General features: G+C 37.4%; 2 pseudogenes; both read right to left on the reverse strand.

Annotated features, from left to right (window-relative positions):
• Positions 1 to 2,710: 2,710 nt before the first annotated feature.
• Positions 2,711 to 3,645, reverse strand: LOC100586326 (annotated as a pseudogene).
• A 4,214-nt stretch (positions 3,646 to 7,859) lies between these two features.
• LOC100586665 lies at positions 7,860 to 12,881 on the reverse strand (annotated as a pseudogene).
• Positions 12,882 to 13,596: the final 715 nt, after the last annotated feature.

Below are 13,596 nucleotides of genomic sequence, written 5' to 3' on the forward strand. Positions count from 1 at the left end.
TGGATTCAGTTTGATAGTATTTTGTTGAGGATTTTTGTGTCCATGTTCATCAGGGAAACAAGTGGAAAAAAAATCCATGCTCATGGATTAGAAGAATCAATATTGTCAAAATGGCCATATTGCCCAAAGCAATCTGCAGATTCAATGCTATTCCTATCAAACTACCAACATCATTTTTCACAGAACTAGAAAAAACTATTCTTAAATTCATTGGAGCCAAAAAAGAGCTTGAATAGTGAAAGCAATCCAAAAAAAACCAACAAAGCCAGAGGCTTCATATTTCCCAACTTTAAACTATACTATAGGGCTACAATAACCAAAACAGCATGGTACAGAAACAGACACATAGACCAATGGAACACAATAGGAAATCCAGAAAGAAAGCTACTCACTACAGCCATCTTATCTTCAACAAAATCAACAAAAATAAGCAATGAAGAAAGGACTCCTTATTCAATAAATGGTGCCGGGATACCTGGCTAGCCATATGCAGAAGAATGAAACTGGAAGAATGAAATTGGTCCCCTAGTTTTACTATATGCAAAATTAAACTAAAAATGGATTAAAGACTTAAATGTGGCCGGGTGCGGTGGCTCACGCTTGTAATCCCAGCACTTTGGGAGGGCGAGGCGGGCGGATCACGAGGTCAGGAGATCGAGACCACGGTGAAACCCCGTCTCTACTAAAAATACAAAAAATTAGCCGGGCGTGGTGGTGGGCGCCTGTAGTCCCAGCTACTCGGAGAGGCTGAGGCAGGAGAATGGCATGAACCCGGGAGGCAGAGCTTGCAGTGAGCCGAGATTGCGCCACTGCACTCCAGCCTGGGCAACAGAGCGAGACTCCGTCTCAAAAAAAAAAAAAAAAGACTTAAATGTAAGACCTCAAACTATAAGAATCCTGGAAGAAAACATCATTCTGGGCATTGGCCTTGGAAAAGAATTTATGAATAAGGCCTCAAAAACAATTGCAACAAAACCAAAATTTGGCAAGTGAGACCTAATTAAACCAAAGAACCTTTGTACAGCAAAAGAGACTATCAAACTAAAGAGATTTTACAGAGCAAAAGAAACTATCAATAGATTAAAAACAGACAATCTACAGAATGGAGGGAAATATTTGCTAATTATGCATCTGACAGAGGTAGAATATCCAGAATGTATAAGCAACTTAAACAATTAAACAAGTAAAACATAAATAATCCCATTTAAAAATGAGGAAAAAACACTTTTCAAAAGAAGACATACAAACTACCAACAAACATGAAAAAATGCTTAACATCACTAATCATTAGAGAAATGCAGATCAAAACCACATTGAGATACTTTCTCACATCAGGCAGAATGGCTGTTAATAAGAAATCAAAAAAGAACAGATGTTGGTGAGGTTGTGGAGCAAAGGGGACATTTATACGTTGTTGGCAAGAATGTAAATTAGTGCAGCCACCATGGAAAGCAGTTTGGAAATTTTTCGAACAACTTAAAACAGAGCTATCATTCAACCCAGCAGTCCCATTACTGGGTATATATCCAAAAGAAAGCAAATTGTTCTACCAATATGACACATATACTCATATGTTCATTGCAGCACTATTCACAATAACAAAGAGATGGAATCAACCAAGGTGCCCATCAATGGTGATTGGATAAAGAAAATGTGGTACATAAACACCATGAAATACTACACAGCCATAACAAATAGTGAAATCATATCCTTTGCAGCAACGTGGATGCAGCTGGAGGCCACTATCTTAAGCACATTAATGCAGGAATATAAAACCAAATACCACACATTCTCATTTACAAGTGGGAGCTGAACATTGGGTACTCATGGACATAAAGATGGAAACAACAGACACTGAAGACTACTAGAGGAAGGGACACAAGGGCTGACAGACTAACTCTTGGGTACTATGCTCAGTATCTGAGTGACAGGATCTTCTGTACTCCAAACCTAAACATCACAAAATATACCCATTTAACAAACTTGCACATGTACTCCCTGAATCTTAAATAAACGTTGAAAAAAAATAAAGAAAAAATAAAACTTTTTGTCTTTTATGTAAAGAAAATGTAATATAAAAATGCATGTTCTACAAAATGATTTAAAGACAGAAATATTAATCATTTAAAGTGCTTTAGCTATGTATCTCTCAATAAAATATGCTAACAATATGAGCCAATACTTTCATTTAAAGCCATAACACCTTTTTTCTCAAACAATAACGCTTAGAATATTCAACTTAAGAAAAAGGTAACTGTAGTCAAAAATTTACATTTGAATACCCCAATTAACTAAATTATTTTTATTAAGACCCTAGCCACATTCCCTTTACCTCTGGCTAATTTTTCACTCCCATGTGTATGTGCCCATAGGAGTCACATGTATGCGTTTGTTCATCGGTTTGTCACCAGTTTTTACATGTATGTTACTTGTGTCATATGATAGAGAAAATGCATATAAAGAGTGAATAAATTAAGTCTTCCTAATGCATTTTTTGAACTACATCACTTTATGCTTTCCTTATGCCATTTTTATTCAGGTATTACATTTCTAATCATTATATTTCCCTTTTCTAGACAACAGACTTTTGAAGAGGTAAGGATATAATTTCTAGAAATTAACTGGAGTGTGGGCCTTAAAACGTCATGAGGTGCCTGGAGAATTTCAGAAAGGAATGAAACTAGGTATTAAGCATCCTGAAATGTTAAACTCACAATCCTAGAGACAATTTTACCTTCTCAACAATTTTCTTGAATGTACTCTTCATCTTATTCTTCAGTCTTTGGACCACAGGGTTCAGCATGGGGAAGACAGTAATATAAAACGCAGCTGCAATTTTGTCTGTGTCAGTGGAATGACTGGAGCTGGGCTGTATATACATGAAGATAATAGTCCCATAGAAGATGGCAACTGCAGTGAGGTGGGAGGCACAAGTGGCCAAAGCCTTCTGGTATCCTGCAGTTGAGTGCATCTTTAGGATGGTGATAAATATAAATAAGTAGGATATCAAGATAACTAGAAGGGCAAAGAGGATATTGAAGCTGGTTACATAAACAAGAGCCACTTCATTCACATGTCTATCAGAGCAAGACAGAGCCATGACTGCTGGAACCTCACAGAATAAGTGATGGACTACATTGGACATACAGAAAGGGAGACTGAATGTTTCCTCAGTGTGAACGGAGGCATTCAGGGAACCACTGACGTATCAACCTATGGCCAGGCATGCACATACACTTGTCATCATGGTGGTGGTATAATGCAGGGGTTTGCACACTGCTGCATAGTGGTCAGAGGCCATTAGGCCAATAGTAAATTTATCACACTGGCAAAGGGATCAGAAAAGAATGTCTGAGCAGCCCACACAATGTAGGAAATGATTTTGTCTTCTCTAAGGAGCCCAGTCATGACTTCTGGAGTGACAACTGAAGAGTAAAAAAAGTCTACCAGAGACAGATTACTGAGGAAGAAGTACATTGGATTGTGGAGTTGAGAGTACCGCAGAATCGAAATGATCATCCCCAAGTTTCCAACTACATTGATGAGATAGATGAGAACAAACATGATAAAGAAGGGGACCTGCAATTCTGGGACATTGCTTAGTCCTAGGAAGATGAACTGTGACACTTCTGTACTGTCCTACATCAGTGTTATTTGGAATCAGGAGACACCCTATATGAATGAGAAACAAAGAAACAGAGTATTAAAGGCAGTAGAGATTGCAGTGAAAATAAAATGTTTATGTACGTTATGTACTATTTCATTATAGCAATAATATGTGTTTCATGATTTTCCATAATGAAAGCATGAACTTAACAGCAAGATTTAGTGGATTAATTATCAATAGAGCCCTAGACTGTTGACTGAAGGATCCACACAGATCATCTCTCCAGTTTTTAATTTTTATATATTTACAAACTGAGATTTGGAAAAATTTGTGAATTATCCAACATGATAATTCTGGAATTAATAAATCAGCCAGTTCAACTTTTCCTAGTCTAATAAATTCATAGACTTCTACATTGCCAATGTGCCCACAGCTAGATACTTTTACATCTATATTCCTTGATTCTTCTCAATAAATTTATAAAATTGAATAGTTGTTACTTTCATTTAGATTGTGAGGCACCAGAGGTTAAGTATTTTATTCATGTTTACAGAATTATTCATTGGCAGGCAAAGCTTTGACTCCAGACAGAATTGTTACCAAATTTGATTAATGAAATTACATTTAAATAAAACTGAATTTAACTTAATTTAGAATTGTTCATTTTCTGTATTATTTCTCTATTTTTCAGTCACTGTGATTTCACAGTGAATTAACTGAAAGATACATGCATAGTAGATGTGGTGAGATAACTGGGGCAGTAGAAGAATGTGTAAACCACAGAGGTGATGCTGAGGGACTGGAGGGCATAGCACTATGTATGGAGCTTGGGCTCTGGGAAGAGGTGCATGTCATTTCCACATGTACAACCTAGGAATCACTGGTCCTAACCTAACTACTTGAACAAGAATTTCTTCAACTACATAAAAAAGGTGGTAATGAGGCCTACCCCAAGCTATTATTTGGAGAATTAAATGAGAGAGTGCATTGAAAAAAGTCAATGAGTAAAATGCTGATTGTTTAGCACAGCCTGATGAGTGCTGGTTGCGCTTCTATTATTGGAATGAAATGATTGCCTTTATGTGGTTTGAGAAGATAGGTGGCAACATGTAGAGCTTCAAGTATGGATAATGCTTGAAGTCTTAACTATCCCACTTTATTTTGCTTTTTTTTCCCCACACACCAGGTTCATGAGATTTTATGTGCCCCCTCTGTGATTTACACTTAGTTCATGCTCTGCCCATATGATTGGCTGCTCTGTTCATTCCATGTGAGCCATTCTTTTGTTTAATATTTTTTTCTTGGAATCCACAATTTTCTTGAGTTGAAAATTTCTTTTTCTCGTTACTGTCATCCTTATAGTTGAATCACATATATTGATGGCTGAAAGTTCATAGTTTGTGGATTACCTTTAGCCTGCAGTTGTGTTTTGGTGGAAAGTTTACGTTTACCTTTAAAATGTTTTTATTTGAATCTGTTCTAGTGTATGAACAGTATTTTAAGTCTTTTTTATTTTAATTTAAAGCTTTTGGAAGCATTTCCATCCTTTGCTAAATCCTATTCCCTATTATTGTCCTCTTATTCCTTTACAACTTCAATGTACAACCCTAGCCCAGGAGGGTTTTATGTTTGTCCATCTTAACACACATCCCACTTTTAGCATATATTATGTTCCAAAATATAGGATAAGAGCTTTATACATAGCTGTGTGTGTGATTGTGTTTGTGTTTGCAAGCCTGTTCTTAGTTATCAACAAGGCAATTGATAATTCATGAAGTTATGTGATATTGTACAATTCTACACCTAGTATAAGGAAGATTTAAGATTCAAGATTTAAATCCAGTTTTATCATAATCAAAAGCCTGTTCTTTTAGCCACATCACTCTCAACATGTTTAGATATGCTAATAATAATAAGGATGAGATTATGGGATTATAGGAAATATTTTAAAAAGAAGTTCAGATATTGCTAATTCATTTAGGTTCTTTTGTAGTTCAAAGTAGGATCATTTCATTATATACTATTTATTTAATCTCCAATGAGAAGCCAATGGATAGTGAACAAATTGAAATTACTATCTATTCAATCAGAACATCACCTATATGATTTTTTGTTAATATTTTTAGAAAGCAGCCTTAGGATGTTTTATAAGTATCACCAAACTCTCTATTGATGGAATTTTAATATTTATACCCTAGCTTCACCTCAGTGTTTTAGAAAAATATTCAAAATCTATATTTCTGTGCTCAAATAACTCATAGTATGTTATATCTGCCCCACTATTTTTGCAGGAATTAAATTTTTTACTAAAAGTATACATTGAATATAGAAGCTTATCTCGTTCCTTGAAAACAAGGGACCGCCATTCCTGAATAGTGTGTTTGAAATCAAAAATTCTTCCATGAAATAACGTAAATATTGTTTGAGAAAGTCTCTTGCAGTTAGGTTCTTCAAGAGGTTCTAAGGACTCTTAGACTTAGAACCTCCTCTTCAAGAGATTTTAAGAGAGTCTAAGGCAGGGAAAGATGGAGGAAAGACACTAATACACATTCAGGTCAGGATTCTATCCTTCCTTCTTCCTATGTCCTTAAGGAGTTATTTATATCCTCCCTATTTGTAAAATAAAGATTATAAAATTACTTCTTCCGTATAATACACATAATTATGTTTGTAAACAGCAAATAAACGAAGGCCTCGAAAACAACTTGCTAAGTGGTTGTTATTTTTGTTGCTTAATATAATTTTAATTTTGGGGTGTGTGTGTGTATTTTTTTTTCCTAACTATGGTAGTAACCTCATAATAAATCTTCATGGCAGAAGAAGACCTGTTTGTACTGACACGTATTAAGATTCAGACGAATAAATGATGACCAAGGAGGCCCATCACATAGCCTGGTCTCTCTAAAATAAAGTTACCTGGAGTCATGTTGACTTTCAGAGGCTAATGCTAATGAACCAGCAGAGAATTATGGAGACATGGAACTCTCTGGTGATGTCCCTCATGAGGGCATCTATAGCTCCTCATCCACTCTCCCAGGGAAGAAGCAATTTAACTACCTGTGGGAATTAAGCAGGATATTTTGACTGTTCACGTATATGTTTGTATTAGTCTCTTTTTCATTTTTAATTAATGTATATTTTACAAACATTAACTTGTGTATACTTAAAGTACAGTTCTAAAAATTTGCTCATAACATGAATGGTTATATATTCATGTAACCATTAACATGATCACACATAATAAATAACCTCAAGCTTCTTGGTTGTCAAACCATTCTCCCACCCACTGCACCTGGCAAACACAATCTTTTTGTGTACATAATTTTATTTTTGCAAGAATATACTTAACTAGAATCCTAGAATATGTAATCTTTGGTTCTGGCACCTTTCATTTAGCATAACAAACATATTGGAGGTCTATCCATACTGTTACCTATAACAGTAGTAGTATATTTTTGATAATTGACAAATCATAGATGCAAATTATAGAAGCAAATAACTTCTTCATGTGTCAGCAGGAAAGAGAGAGCGAAGGGGTAAGAGCCTCTTATAAAATCATCAGACCTCGTGGGAACTCACTCACTATTGTTAGAACATCATGGGGGAAACCACCTCCTGATCCAATCACTTCTCACCAGGTTTCTCCCTTGACACACAGGGATTATGGGGATTACAATTCGCAATGAGATTTGGGTGGGGACATAAAGCCAAACCATATCAAGTATATACATTTTTTTCTTCAATTTAAGTTCCTAGAACAGTAATTTGACTAAAGAAATAAATAATATTAGATAAATTTGGTCTAATATTCTAATACTTCAATTAACTATTTTAAATACTTTTTATTAAAAACTAGTCAGATCCCATTCACCTCTGACAAATTTCTCATATACATTTGCTTCTGTTCATGAGCTTGTTTGTGCCCCTGTTAGGTACATATGTTTACATCGATGGGTGATAGAAAAAATGCAGTGGGACAAGGAAACAAATCAACTGCCATTAGAAAGGTTTTGACAAAAAGGACCCAAATGTTCTTATGCTTTTCCAGCACTATTTTCGTTCATGTAATACATTCTGGAAATATTTTCTTTTTACTAGGCAGGTAAAAAGAAAGGTAAGGCTATCACCTTTTGAAGAAGTAAGGCTATCACAACAGGAATTTAAATGCCTTGTGAAAATGCAATTTGAATAATTTCATGGGGAAGTTCTGAAAAGAATGAAACTGGGTTATTGTGTACCCTACCACATTAAATCACAGTTCTAGGAACAATTTTGCCTTCTCAACCACCTTTTTGAATGCGTTCTTGACTTCTTTGCTCCTCAGGCTGTAGAACACAAGGTTCAGCATGGGGATGAACACAGCATAGAACAAGGATGCCATTTCATCTGTGTCCATGGAATGGCTGGAGCTAGGCTGTAAGTGCATGAAGATAGTAGTCCCATAGAAGATGGAGACTGCAATGAGGTGAGAGGCACAGGTGGACAAAGCTTTTAAGTGTCCCTGAGCTGAGTGCATCTTCAAGATGGTGATGAATATGAACAGGTAGGAGGTCAAGATAACTAGAAGAGCCAAAAAGACATTGAAGCTTGACATAAAAACCAGAATCTTCTTGCTAATGTGTTTACCAGAGCAAGACACAGCCATGAATGGTGGAACATCACAGAAAAGGTGATGGACAAGATTGGACTTGCAGAAAGAGAGACTGAATATGTCCCCAATGCAGAAGGAGGCATTTAGAAAGCCACAGACATAGGAGCGTATGACCAGATGAGCACATACACTGGCTATCATGGTGGTAGTGTAGTGTAGGGGTTTGCACACTGCTGTATAGTGGTCATAGGCCATTGATGTCACCAGCAATATTTTCCACCATGGCCAAGGCTACAAAAAAGAACATCTGAGCAGCACAAGCATCGTAGGAGGAACTTAGCCTCCTACCCTCTAAGGAACCTAGCCATGACCCTGGGAGTGACAGTTGATAAATATCCAAGCAGAGACAGGTTGCTGAGGAAAAAGTACATGGGAGTTGGAGACAAGAGTCCAGCAGGATCAACAGTATGATCTCCAGGTTCCTAGTCAGAGTGAGGAGGTGGATGAGGATGAACAAGATAAAGAGGGGGATCTGCAGTTCTGTGGCATTGGTTAGACCTACCAGGATGATATCAGTAACCTTTGAGTTATTTTACATGTGAATTAAAAAATTCTCTACTGTAATAAGAAAAAAAGGAAGAGTTGGTAAATATAAAAGACATTGCACTTATAATGTAAAGAGTTTGTGTTCATGAGCATGCACACACACACATACACATATATTCTGTTATTTCATCATTTCATTAAGGCCATAATTTTTTCTTCATGATTTTTTTATTCTAAAGCATTAATTTGAGCAAAACAAAACATTTGGCAGATAAATTATTTATGTGGTCACAGACTGTTGAAATGAAGTATCCTCACATCACATGCACAAATTTCTACTTTTGTAAATGAACAAACAAAGGTGTAGCGGTGCAGAAAAAGGCTATGATTTCTCGAAGGTCACATATTTGCAACAAACACATCTCCCAAATCACATCACCTGAGTGTATAAATAGTTAACATTTATAGCACTCATTCCAAGCATATACACACACACACACGCACACACACCACATGCTTAGTATGTTCAATCCTGTTAATCAGCTGGTTAAAAGATTGAGTATTTTGTTCAAATTTACATGAGTATCAACTGACAGCAAGTTTTGAACCTGGGCAGAGTGATTCTCAAGACCTATGCTCTTATCTGAAATTAAACTGAATTTATTTGAACTCAATTCACATTTACTTATTGTGTCTATTAGCCCATGCTTAGGGTGCCTAGTGAAGTAATATATATAAATTAGGTGTGGTGGGATAATAGTGCAACAGTAGTAGAGACCTATGCAACCAACAAAAGCAATTCTAATGAGAAGGTATGGCATTGAGTGTTAGAGTTTGGGCTCTCAGAAGAGGGGTATATACATTCAAGTAACAGCCCTACTATTTACTACTGGAAGACATTGACACTAACATAACTTCTTTGAACCTCATTTTATCTATCTGTAAGATGAAGCCGGTGGTGGGATCTAACAAAAGAAATTATTGTAAGAGTTAAATGAAATAATGCATAAAAACCAGTGAGCACGATGTGGGTGTTTTGAAGCTTCAATCTTCACTCACACAATCTTTTGAGTGCTTGCTATGATAATATCATTAGGATGTAATGATGATCTTCATTTTGGTTTGGGAAAGCTGGGTGTGATATGCAGGACTTTCAGGTGTGGGTGAATAGGAAGCCTGGGGGTCTCGCTGTTGTATTTACTTTTCCTCACACGGTAGGTTCATTCAGTCTTCTCTGTGTTTTTCATTGTCTGTCAGCCATGCCGCCTAGGAGCCCAGGTACCTTCTGCCTATTTTTGCTTAACTTTCCCTCCATTCCATATTTTGAAGTGTGTGCTTTCCCAAAACACATTTCTACTCTTTCTACTTGCATTCCTTAGATAAACTATAGATTTGAGGGGTTGAAAATTTATAGACTGGTGATTTTATTCTAGCTGGCAGATAAGTGCTCACGGTAAACTCCATGTTTTTTGTTTTTTTAAATTTGAATTTGGATTCTTCAACAGGACATCCATTCTCTGTAATTAGTCTTCTCTACCATCTTCATCCTAGCCACTGTGCAAATTCATTTGACATTCCTGGTCCCTGAAAGGATTTGTGTTTGCCAGTTTCCAAATAGTATAGTATAACCTGTAACTTTTTATAACACATGTTCTATTCTATGAACACTTATAAGAGAATTATAGATTTAGGCCAGGCATGGTGGCTCACGCCTGTAATCCCAGCACTTTGGGAGGCCGAGGTGGGCGGATCATGAGGTCAAGAGATCGATACCATCCTGGCTAACACGGTGAAACCTCGTCTCTACTAAAAACACAAAAAATTAGCCGGGAATGGTGGCGGGCGCCTGTAGTCCCAGCTACTCGGGAGGCTGAGGAAGGAGAATGGCGAGAACCCGGGAGGTGGAGCTTACAGCGAGCCAAGATTGCACCACTGCACTCCAGCCTGGGCAACAGAGCGAGACTCCGTTTCAAAAAAAAAAAAAGAGAATTATAGATTTAAATATTAATATATTTCACTTAATCTTCATAACAACATTATATATCAGTACTATTATCTATATTTTACAGGTTAGGAAACTATTTGAGGAATTATACTACTTCCTAAAATTACATATGTACTATGAAGTAGATTCAAGGTTCAAAGGTAGGCATGACTGATTTCGCAACCTGCACTTTGAACCGCCACACTGTCAGCTTTTCTAGACATAAAGAAAAGGGTGAGATTATGATGTAAAGAAAACTAAAATGCAGTATAAATTTAAGTAATTTTGTGAGGACTCACTGGGAGTCTAAAGAATGGTTAATTCAAACGTCTGTTTTGATTTTCCTACAATGATCAACAGGTAATAACTAGGTTGGAATGACCACTACTCAATCACAGCACCATCTATCTAATGTTTTTGCTCATTCTTTCAGGCACATGATGTGGTGTTTCATGAATATCTGTGTACTTCCTACTGAAAGAAGTATTTTTGTCCCTGAGACTCTAGTCCAACTATTTCAGAAAAACATTCATGACATCTTATTTTCAGCTGAAATAGATCATGGTAGATGCATCTTCCCTACTGTTTTACATGTAGTTCACATCTCACTAAAAATGTGTACGGAATACAGAAGCTTACCTTGCTCCTTGAGAAAACGTGCTGGCAACCTTGAATTTTGATTCATTGACCTGAAACTGCCAGGAGAGAATGTACGAATTCTATTAGAGACGCTTTCTCTTGAATACGTCAGAGTGTTCTTGGAATTGTCACTTACCCTGTGTCAGCCTCAGTTTCCTCATTTGTGAAATAGACATATGATGATTATTATGATTATTATTAAGACTTATGCATGTCTCACAGAATTATGCAGAATCGTGCATTGGCTGTGAGAAGCAAATGAGAGAAGGTCTAAAAAACAACTCAGTAAAGGGTTTTCATATTAACTGAATTCAATATAATTTGTATCCTGGGATATTTTCCCTGTCAATTGTTGCAGACTCAGAAAAATCTTTCCTTCACAGGAAGACAAACATGTGTACTAACAACTATTCACATTCAGATAAGTAAATACACAATGAAGAGATCACTGCAAACAGCCTGTTCCTTTCAAAATGAGGTCAAACAATATCATATTGGCATTTTAGGAGCCAATGAATAGGGCCCAGTGGAGGGTTTTAGACACATGAGAATCTCAGGGGAACAGCTTTCCTTATGGAAGCAACAGGTCCTTATTCCACTTATTCATAGAAGAAGCAATTAAACTACCCATGAATACCTGTCTTGTTTTTCTGAGCCAGCACATAGATGTATTTGCATTATTTGTTATCTTTTTTTAAAAAATTAAGGCATAATTTATATGCAGAAAATATAGTATACTTTTTGCGACTTGGGGCAAAAAACATGATGACATAGCCACTACCACAATCCAGATTAAAACAAAAAAACAGCAATTGTATCATACTCCCAAATTGCTTTCTGATCTTTTATAGTCAAATCCTCTTGCCACTCCCAACTCCTGGCAACCATTGATTTTTGTCCTTGTAATCTGCCTTTTTAAAGAAATGCCACATAAATGGAATCTTATAGTATCTAGCCTTTGAGTTGGACTTTTACTTAGCAAAATACATAGATGAGATACATCCATTTTTGTTGTAGTATCAGTACTTTTTCTCCTTTTTCATTCTTGAGCAGCATTCCATTGTATGGACCTAACTCAGTAATGTATCTAGTTTTCATCGATTACAATAAAATCTGTTATAATCATCTGCATACAGGTTTTTGTGTGAACATAGTTTTGCATTTCAAGTGAGTGTATGACTTATACATGGAGGCAGGTTTGAGGAGAGGGGCTGGTCAGGGTTCTATGCTTTTGGCTGTGTGCATGACGTGGGCTTCCTGGACCCCAGAATGGTGTTGAGACTAAGTCAGGAAAGGACCAAGAAGGCGGACCCCATCTCAAAGTGCCTATTGGAGTTGACTTGAAGGGCAGTGAATCACATTTCAGTCATTTGGATGGCTTCCAGAACCTGTGCACCCACTTCAAATGGTGTGTTGTCCAGTCCAGCCTCTCCTGTGCCCTGTAGCTGCTGCTGGAGGGGCTGTGTGTGCTGGTGGTAGAGGTGCACTACCACCCTCACTTGGGGGACAGCCATTACCAAATGTCACTTCACCTGTCTTTGGTAAGGGCAGGAATGGAGTGGGTGGGGGGGATCTGAGCCAGACTCATTTTAGAACATGGTCATCAAACTGAGAACCAGAGAGGCTGAAGATGAATTCAGGAAGGTCCTTCGTGCCTTCATGTCAATAATAGGCTGAGTAGGGATGTCCGGCAATGGCCTTCCCATTTCTTCTTTCCCAGGATGCACAACAGCTACATACCTCAGGTAGGGAGTACAGTCACTCCCTTAATGTTTAAGTGTTCTTTCTATGGTTCAGCTGAGAATGACCACAGGAAACAGTTTTTCCAGTGCCCTCAGTGCACATGAAGAAGCCATTCTCATACACAGCACCCCCAGGCTTGATGGTGAGCAGAGGCATGCGGTAGTAGCACATGTTCTTATTGAGATTGAAATTTCCTCCCTGCACCAAGGTGCAGGCTGAGATGGTCTTTGTGCCTTCAGGGTCCCACACCACCACATCAGTATTGGCTCCAGAGATGATGAGGCCCTTGTGGGAATACAGGCTGAGAACAAAACAGTTCTCATCCATCATCCTCCAACTGGGTTTGGAGCATAATCCCGAAATACATACTCTTGAATGCCATAATACCCAATGTGTAAATCCCCAAAGATTAAAATCTCTAAACTGAAAGTGGGAAAACTGAATGGGAAATACTCATGTCAGTATATAGTGAATCACAGAAGAATT

This window comes from Nomascus leucogenys, chromosome 4 (assembly GCF_006542625.1).
Source record: "Nomascus leucogenys isolate Asia chromosome 4, Asia_NLE_v1, whole genome shotgun sequence".
NCBI classification, from domain to species: domain Eukaryota; kingdom Metazoa; phylum Chordata; class Mammalia; order Primates; family Hylobatidae; genus Nomascus; species Nomascus leucogenys.